Source organism: Phyllobates terribilis, unplaced genomic scaffold (assembly GCF_046119375.1).
Source record: "Phyllobates terribilis strain yellow unplaced genomic scaffold, ASM4611937v1 Scaffold_63__1_contigs__length_7903474, whole genome shotgun sequence".
Classification (NCBI taxonomy): Eukaryota; Metazoa; Chordata; class Amphibia; order Anura; family Dendrobatidae; genus Phyllobates; species Phyllobates terribilis.
In genome coordinates this window covers 3708836-3717803 of record NW_027362823.1, presented here as the reverse complement: position 1 = coordinate 3717803, position 8968 = coordinate 3708836, and the positions used below count along the sequence as shown (strand labels likewise).

General features: G+C 53.4%; 1 long non-coding RNA gene across 1 annotated transcript in view; it reads right to left on the bottom strand.

Annotated features, from left to right (window-relative positions):
• Nucleotides 1-322: 322 nt before the first annotated feature.
• LOC141192507 (uncharacterized) overlaps nt 323-8968 on the bottom strand; it is a 28057-nt gene continuing 19411 nt past the window's right edge. The window contains exons 2-3 of the long non-coding RNA XR_012265891.1: nt 4138-4224; nt 323-393 (exon numbers count right to left, since the gene is read on the bottom strand). This is a non-coding gene — a long non-coding RNA (uncharacterized lncRNA). The remainder of the gene's footprint in view (nt 394-4137; nt 4225-8968) is intronic.

The window sequence follows — 8968 nt, the reverse complement described above, 5'->3', positions numbered from 1 at the left end:
ACATACATATCAAATATAAAGTGTTTACGTGCAATAAATAGAGTAACATGAAAAAAAGGGGGGGGAAAGAAAAAAAGAGAAGAGAAAAAAATATATATATAAAAGATATATATAAAAAATAAAATAAAAAATTTTTTTTACATATAAATATATAGATAGATAGTAAAAACAATCAGATAATACATCATCATACGTATGGAAATAATATACAGGTGAGACATTCTATCCCATCAAGAAAAAATTACATTTTTATATATAAAATATATAAAGAAAGAAAAAAGGGGGAGAAAGAGAAGAACAATATAATAACGGCTTCCAATCTTCAATCCCGAAATATGTCATAACACTAGGATCCCACTCCGATGCTAGATCAAAGGCCACATCAGAAATAAACTATAAGAGGGGAGAGAGAGTTAAAATTACTATCATATAGAAAATAAATAAAAACATGTTAAAAACAAATTAAAAACAAACAGGCAGGTTCAAGGACTAGATTGGTCACAGAAATGGAACGTAACTCATGTTCTCATTGAGTCCCAAAGGACAGACAGTTTTCAATGTCCAGATCCATCTTGTTTCTAATTGGGCCAGACGTTTACTTATCTTACCTCCTCTAATGTTAGGTGGAACCATATCAATTCCAATTACTCTAAGTAATGAGGCGTCACATCCGTGAAATGTCTTGAAGTGTCTCGGTATTGTCTTCAAGAGCGATGGATCATTGATTTCTTTTGCTGCTATAATACCAAGAACATGCTCGCGTATCCTAACCTTTAATTGGCGGGTAGTTAATCCCACATAGATTAATGAGCATGGGCAAGTGGCATAATAGATCACTGCAGTTGTGGTACATGTAATGAGGTGTTGGATATTATATATTGTAAGTCCGTCCAAGCTTTGAAATGTGTCGGATCGCACCACATTTGAACATGCCACACATTTACCACAGGGTCTACAGCCTTTGAGTGGTTTCACTTTAGACATAAAAGTTGTTCTTTCATTGGTATAGTGACTTTTCACTAGATCGTCCCGTAAATTACGTGACCGACGAAAAGTGATATTGGGTTTCGGGCTCAAATATCTCGAGCGCACAGGGTCAGATTGTAGGATGGGCCAAGATTTGTTTAGAAAATAGCGCATCAGATTAGTTTGACCATGATACTGTGTGATGAATCTAACAGTTCTGTTCGTTGGCTGTGTCTTATTTGAATATAGTTCATTGTGTCTAGAGGTATGTTTAGCCCTATTAAATGCTCTTTTGACGGAGCGACGGCTGTAGCCTCTCTCCAAGAATCGCATCTTTAATATATCGGCCTGTTGTATAAAATCCGCATCACTGGAGCAGATTCTCCTTAATCTAAGGAATTGGCCTACCGGTATTGACATGAGTTACGTTCCATTTCTGTGACCAATCTAGTCCTTGAACCTGCCTGTTTGTTTTTAATTTGTTTTTAACATGTTTTTATTTATTTTCTATATGATAGTAATTTTAACTCTCTCTCCCCTCTTATAGTTTATTTCTGATGTGGCCTTTGATCTAGCATCGGAGTGGGATCCTAGTGTTATGACATATTTCGGGATTGAAGATTGGAAGCCGTTATTATATTGTTCTTCTCTCCCCCCCCCCCTCTCCCCTCCCCCCACCCTCCCCTCTCCCCCTTTTTTCTTTCTTTATATATTTTATATATAAAAATATAATTTTTTCTTGATGGGATAGAATGTCTCACCTGTATATTATTTCCATACGTATGATGATGTATTATCTGATTGTTTTTACTATCTATATATTTATATGTAAAAAAAATTTTTTATTTTATTTTTTATATATATCTTTTATATATATATTTTTTTCTCTTCTCTTTTTTTCTTCCCCCCCCCCTTTTTTTCATGTTACTCTATTTATTGCACGTAAACACTTTATATTTGATATGTATGTATACGCAAATATATTCAAATATGGATATATACACTGTGTTATACTCTATATACACACACCTTAATGTTTTAACTGGCCATTATAGGTCTTTGATATATAGCACATGTTCACTTTATCCCTCTTCCTCTCTATGCATATCTCCCATTGTGGTCGATGTGTATATACATAACATATGATTATATTTGTATGATTTGCACAGTCACTTCACTAGTCTCACACTTACTTATTGTCACTCTGATTCCCCGAGTTGTCTCTATCTGCGTGATCCTTATTCCTCTTGTGTTCCTTTCTCCATTCTGGCTTCCTGATCTCCCGTGGTTGCTTGGATACAGAGGACAATTTGATGCCCATTCTACGGGTAAGCGCTGCGCGCATGCGCCGTCTGTGCTCCGTGAGGCTGCGGTCACGTGTCTCTATGCATCAGGTGACCCGGGTCACGTGTGTTCCCGTCGTCGGCTGATGCATGACGCGATGCCCGCGACTTCCGGTCCCTCCGGCCGCCGCATGCGTGCACATCAAGCGCTGCCTGTATACACCGGCGGATAACCAGCTGTATGCGCCCGCCTCAATTTGGAGCTTAATTGCGGGCGATCCTAATTATGTAGGACACCCGGTGCTTACCGATTGGTCACATTAGTATTTTTATACGTGCTGGTTCATATGGACGTTACCCCCTGACGAAGGACGTGTGTCCGAAACGCGTGTCGGGGCTGCGCCGCTTGATGCCATTTATACACACTGGACTTCTGTGCAGGTAGATACACTCTATATTTGGGCTTACACACTGATTACTCTGGACTGTATGGATAAGCATGGGGTATATGTACTATTAAATGACATGGAGCACACGGGAATTTTCCTCTCCACACTGCCATGTACATATATATATATTTATGATTTGGCCATTCACATGTTTTCTTAGTTGCCATTTCGGTGATATAACCCCTTTCCGTTTGTCCCCTTCCTTCCATGTATTAACCTGCTTGATGTTTATCTATTCTTATTCATCTATATATCTTAGAGTCCAGTATATATTATAACATTGCTGTATGACTATTATAATGCGGCTTTCCTTGTGTATGTAGTGTCACTTTAACCATAACTTGAATAAAGGTATTTTTGAATTGCTTTTGTTGTACTGGACCTATCATTCGGTGGTTCTCTTATATTATCTCCCTGTTATAGTGGAGCAGTGACCGGCGGCTCCTCACATCTACTGTGCACAGACTAGAACAGGGATGGACAATTTCTGGAGTTTGCATGAAAGAGCTTCTGCGGTTAAAACAAGTGATCACAGATTCATGGGCTACACAGGATAGGTGATCACTTATTGATTGGAAACTGCACCGATTGGAAGAATGGATCAGTGGTCGAGTCGCACATGAGCTCCAGTCTAATGGGGAGAAAAGCTCCACATTCTGCCGATCGGTGCAGGTCCCAGTAGTCAGACCCCCACCAATCAATAAGTTATCACTGATCCTGTGGAGAGGTGATTACTTGTTTTCCCCGGAGAACCCCTGTAAGTGCATCTCTGACGCTCTGCTCCAAGTATTTCATCTCTAAGGCCACAGCCCCACTATCAGTATTCAGTCAGGATTATTCTCAGGAGTGGGAGCCAAAACCAGGTGAGGAACAATCAGAGAAAAGGTAGAATAGAAACAAGTCACCAATTCTGGATTTATCACCCACTCCTGCTTTTGCCTCTCACTACTGAGAAAAAATACTGACCAAATACGGATAGTGAAGCCGTGGCCTCATTGAAAAAAATCTTTTCCTAGTTAATCTCAGCGAGAACAAATGACCGCCATACACAACATAATCCACTATAACAACACCAATAATACCACATACAAAAGGGACAAATATCACCACACCATGACCAGACCACATATTACCACCACATAGTGACCAAATACTACAATACTGATCAGGAATACAAACCACAATACTAACAACACTGTCACTATACATATGAGCTCTGTATATAGTGTCAGTGTACAGGTAATACAGTGATCACCAGTGACATTATACACAGGAGCTCTGTATATAGTGTACAGGTAATACAGTGATCACCAGTGACATTATACACAGGAGCTCTGTATATAGTGTCAGTGTACAGGTAATACAGTTATCACGAGTGACATACACAGGAGCTCAGTATATACTATATAGTGTAAGTGTACAGTAATACACTGACTCACCAGTGATGTCTCTAGGTGAAGTTCTTCATCTTCGCTTTTCTTCATCTGGCACAGTCCGCCATCACTTCTTCCAGCCAGGAATCATCTCTGCAGAAAATAACACACAGTTATCAATAACTGATCTCTTTTAGAGCACATTCCCACTTTTCCCCAGGATTCTACACTACACCAGTTGAAGAAATAAAGCGACATAGTGGCGCCCTGCACAGTAACAGGACCCCCCTTTTGTCCCCTCTTATGGAAAACAGTTTCCTAAAAAGTAAATTATATTACAGAAGTAATAATGTCCCTAATTGGACTCTAAAGTAATAATGTTCCCCATTCGCCATCATAAACTAATAAAGTTCCTCAATCTGGCCCCTAAACAGTAATAAAGTCCCTTGTCCAGCGTGGCCACCCAGCTATCCAACCTGACCCCCCCCCCCCCATATATCCATTCTGGTCTCCATGTGTCCAGCCTGCCCCTCCCATATATCCATCCGGGCCTCCATGTGTCCAGCCCGCCCCCCTTCATATATCCATCCTGTCCCCCTCATATATGCATCCCACCCCACCCCATATATCTATCCAGGTCCCCATGTGTCCAGCTTGCCGCCTTTCACCTCCATGTGTCCATCCAGGTCCCCAACTTGGCCACCTTCACCTCCATGTGTCCGATCATGCGTCCAGCCAGCCCCCCCCTTCAGCCCCGTGCCTCCATCCATAAGTCTCCCCATGCGTCCAGCCAGCCCCCCCCTTCAGCCCCATGCCTCCATCCATGTCTCCCCATGTGTCCAGCCAGCCCCCCCTTCAGCCCCCTGCCTCCATCCATATGTCACCCCATGCGTCCACCCAGCCCCCCCTTCAGCCCCATGTCCCCATCCATGTCACCATGGGTCCAGCCAGCCCCCCCCCCCTTCAGCCCCATGTCCCCATCCATGTCACCATGGGTCCAGCCAGCCCCCCCCCCTTCAGCCCCATGTCCCCATGGGTCCATCCAGCCCCCCTTTCCGCCCCATGTCCCCCTCCATGTCCCCATGGGTCCATCCAGCTCCCCTTTCCGCCCCATGTCCCCCTCCATGTCCCCATGGGTCCAGCCAGCCCCCCCCATCAGCCCCATGTCCCCATCCATGTCCCCATGGGTCCAGTCAGCCCCTCCTTCAGCCCCATGTCCCCATGGGTCCAGCCAGCCCCCCCATTCAGCCCCATGTCCCCATCCATGTCCCCATGGGTCCAGCCAGCCCCCCCATTCAGCCCCATGTCCCCATGGGTCCAGCCAGCCCCCCCATTCAGCCCCATGTCCCCATGGGTCCAGCCAGCCCCCCCATTCAGCCCCATGGGTCCAGCCAGCCCCCCCATTCAGCCCCATGGGTCCAGCCAGCCCCCCCATTCAGCCCCATGGGTCCAGCCAGCCCCCCCATTCAGCCCCATGGGTCCAGCCAGCCCCCCCATTCAGCCCCATGGGTCCAGCCAGCCCCCCCATTCAGCCCCATGGGTCCAGCCAGCCCCATGGGTCCAGCCAGCCCCCCCATTCAGCCCCATGGGTCCAGCCAGACCCCCCATTCAGCCCCATGGGTCCAGCCAGCCCCCCCATTCAGCCCCATGTCCCCATGGGTCCAGCCAGCCCCCCCATTCAGCCCCATGTCCCCATGGGTCCAGCCAGCCCCCCCATTAGCCCCATGTCCCCATGGGTCCAGCCAGCCCCCCCCATTCAGCCCCATGGGTCCAGCCAGCCCCCCCATTAGCCCCATGTCCCCATGGGTCCAGCCAGCCCCCCCATTCAGCCCCATGTCCCCATGGGTCCAGCCAGCCCCCCCATTCAGCCCCATGTCCCCATGGGTCCAGCCAGCCCCCCCATTCAGCCCCATGTCCCCATCCATGTCCCCATGGGTCCAGCCAGCCCCCCCATTCAGCCCCATGTCCCCATCCATGTCCCCATGGGTCCAGCCAGCCCCCCCATTCAGCCCCATGTCCCCATCCATGTCCCCATGGGTCCAGCCAGCCCCCCCATTCAGCCCCATGTCCCCATCCATGTCCCCATGGGTCCAGCCAGCCCCCCCATTCAGCCCCATGTCCCCATCCATGTCCCCATGGGTCCAGCCAGCCCCCCCATTCAGCCCCATGTCCCCATCCATGTCCCCGTGGGTCCAGCCAGCCCCCCCATTCAGCCCCATGTCCCCATCCATGTCCCCGTGGGTCCAGCCAGCCCCCCCATTCAGCCCCATGTCCCCATCCATGTCCCCGTGGGTCCAGCCAGCCCCCCCATTCAGCCCCATGTCCCCATCCATGTCCCCGTGGGTCCAGCCAGACCCCCCATTCAGCCCCATGTCCCCATCCATGTCCCCGTGGGTCCAGCCAGCCCCCCCATTCAGCCCCATGTCCCCATCCATGTCCCCGTGGGTCCAGCCAGCCCCCCCCATTCAGCCCCATGTCCCCATCCATGTCCCCGTGGGTCCAGCCAGCCCCCCCATTAAGCCCCATGTCCCCATCCATGTCCCCGTGGGTCCAACCAGCCCCCCCATTCAGCCCCATCCATGTCCCCGTGGGTCCAGCCAGCCCCCCCATTCAGCCCCATGTCCCCATCCATGTCCCCGTGGGTCCAGCCAGCCCCCCCATTCAGCCCCATGTCCCCATCCATGTCCCCGTGGGTCCAGCCAGCCCCCCCCATTCAGCCCCATGTCCCCATCCATGTCCCCGTGGGTCCAGCCAGCCCCCCCATTAAGCCCCATGTCCCCATCCATGTCCCCATGGGTCCAACCAGCCCCCCCATTCAGCCCCATCCATGTCCCCGTGGGTCCAGCCAGCCCCCCCATTCAGCCCCATGTCCCCATCCATGTCCCCGTGGGTCCAGCCAGCCCCCCCATTCAGCCCCATGTCCCCATCCATGTCCCCGTGGGTCCAGCCAGCCCCCCCATTCAGCCCCATGTCCCCATCCATGTCCCCGTGGGTCCAGCCAGCCCCCCCATTCAGCCCCATGTCCCCATCCATGTCCCCGTGGGTCCAGCCAGCCCCCCCATTCAGCCCCATGTCCCCATCCATGTCCCCGTGGGTCCAGCCAGCCCCCCCATTCAGCCCCATGTCCCCATCCATGTCCCCGTGGGTCCAGCCAGCCCCCCCATTCAGCCCCATGTCCCCATCCATGTCCCCGTGGGTCCAGCCAGCCACCCATTCAGCCCCATGTCCCCATCCATGTCCCCGTGGGTCCAGCCAGCCCCCCCATTCAGCCCCATGTCCCCATCCATGTCCCCGTGGGTCCAGCCAGCCCCCCCATTCAGCCCCATGTCCCCATCCATGTCCCCGTGGGTCCAGCCAGCCCCCCCATTCAGCCCCATGTCCCCATCCATGTCCCCGTGGGTCCAGCCAGCCCCCCCATTCAGCCCCATGTCCCCATCCATGTCCCCGTGGGTCCAGCCAGCCCCCCCATTCAGCCCCATGTCCCCATCCATGTCCCCGTGGGTCCAGCCAGCCCCCCCATTCAGCCCCATGTCCCCATCCATGTCCCCGTGGGTCCAGCCAGCCCCCCCATTCAGCCCCATGTCCCCATCCATGTCCCCGTGGGTCCAGCCAGCCCCCCCATTCAGCCCCATGTCCCCATCCATGTCCCCGTGGGTCCAGCCAGCCCCCCCATTCAGCCCCATGTCCCCATCCATGTCCCCGTGGGTCCAGCCAGCCCCCCCATTCAGCCCCATGTCCCCATCCATGTCCCCGTGGGTCCAGCCAGCCCCCCCATTCAGCCCCATGTCCCCATCCATGTCCCCGTGGGTCCAGCCAGCCCCCCTTTCCGCCCCATGTCCCCCTCCATGTCCCCATGGGTCCATCCAGCTCCCCTTTCCGCCCCATGTCCCCCTCCATGTCCCCATGGGTCCAGCCAGCCCCCCCCATCAGCCCCATGTCCCCATCCATGTCCCCATGGGTCCAGTCAGCCCCTCCTTCAGCCCCATGTCCCCATGGGTCCAGCCAGCCCCCCCATTCAGCCCCATGTCCCCATCCATGTCCCCATGGGTCCAGCCAGCCCCCCCATTCAGCCCCATGTCCCCATGGGTCCAGCCAGCCCCCCCATTCAGCCCCATGTCCCCATGGGTCCAGCCAGCCCCCCCATTCAGCCCCATGGGTCCAGCCAGCCCCCCCATTCAGCCCCATGGGTCCAGCCAGCCCCCCCATTCAGCCCCATGGGTCCAGCCAGCCCCCCCATTCAGCCCCATGGGTCCAGCCAGCCCCCCCATTCAGCCCCATGGGTCCAGCCAGCCCCCCCATTCAGCCCCATGGGTCCAGCCAGCCCCCCCATTCAGCCCCATGGGTCCAGCCAGCCCCATGGGTCCAGCCAGCCCCCCCATTCAGCCCCATGGGTCCAGCCAGACCCCCCATTCAGCCCCATGGGTCCAGCCAGCCCCCCCATTCAGCCCCATGTCCCCATGGGTCCAGCCAGCCCCCCCATTCAGCCCCATGTCCCCATGGGTCCAGCCAGCCCCCCCATTAGCCCCATGTCCCCATGGGTCCAGCCAGCCCCCCCCATTCAGCCCCATGGGTCCAGCCAGCCCCCCCATTAGCCCCATGTCCCCATGGGTCCAGCCAGCCCCCCCATTCAGCCCCATGTCCCCATGGGTCCAGCCAGCCCCCCCATTCAGCCCCATGTCCCCATGGGTCCAGCCAGCCCCCCCATTCAGCCCCATGTCCCCATCCATGTCCCCATGGGTCCAGCCAGCCCCCCCATTCAGCCCCATGTCCCCATCCATGTCCCCATGGGTCCAGCCAGCCCCCCCATTCAGCCCCATGTCCCCATCCATGTCCCCATGGGTCCAGCCAGCCCCCCCATTCAGCCCCATGTCCCCATCCATGTCCCCATGGGTCCAGC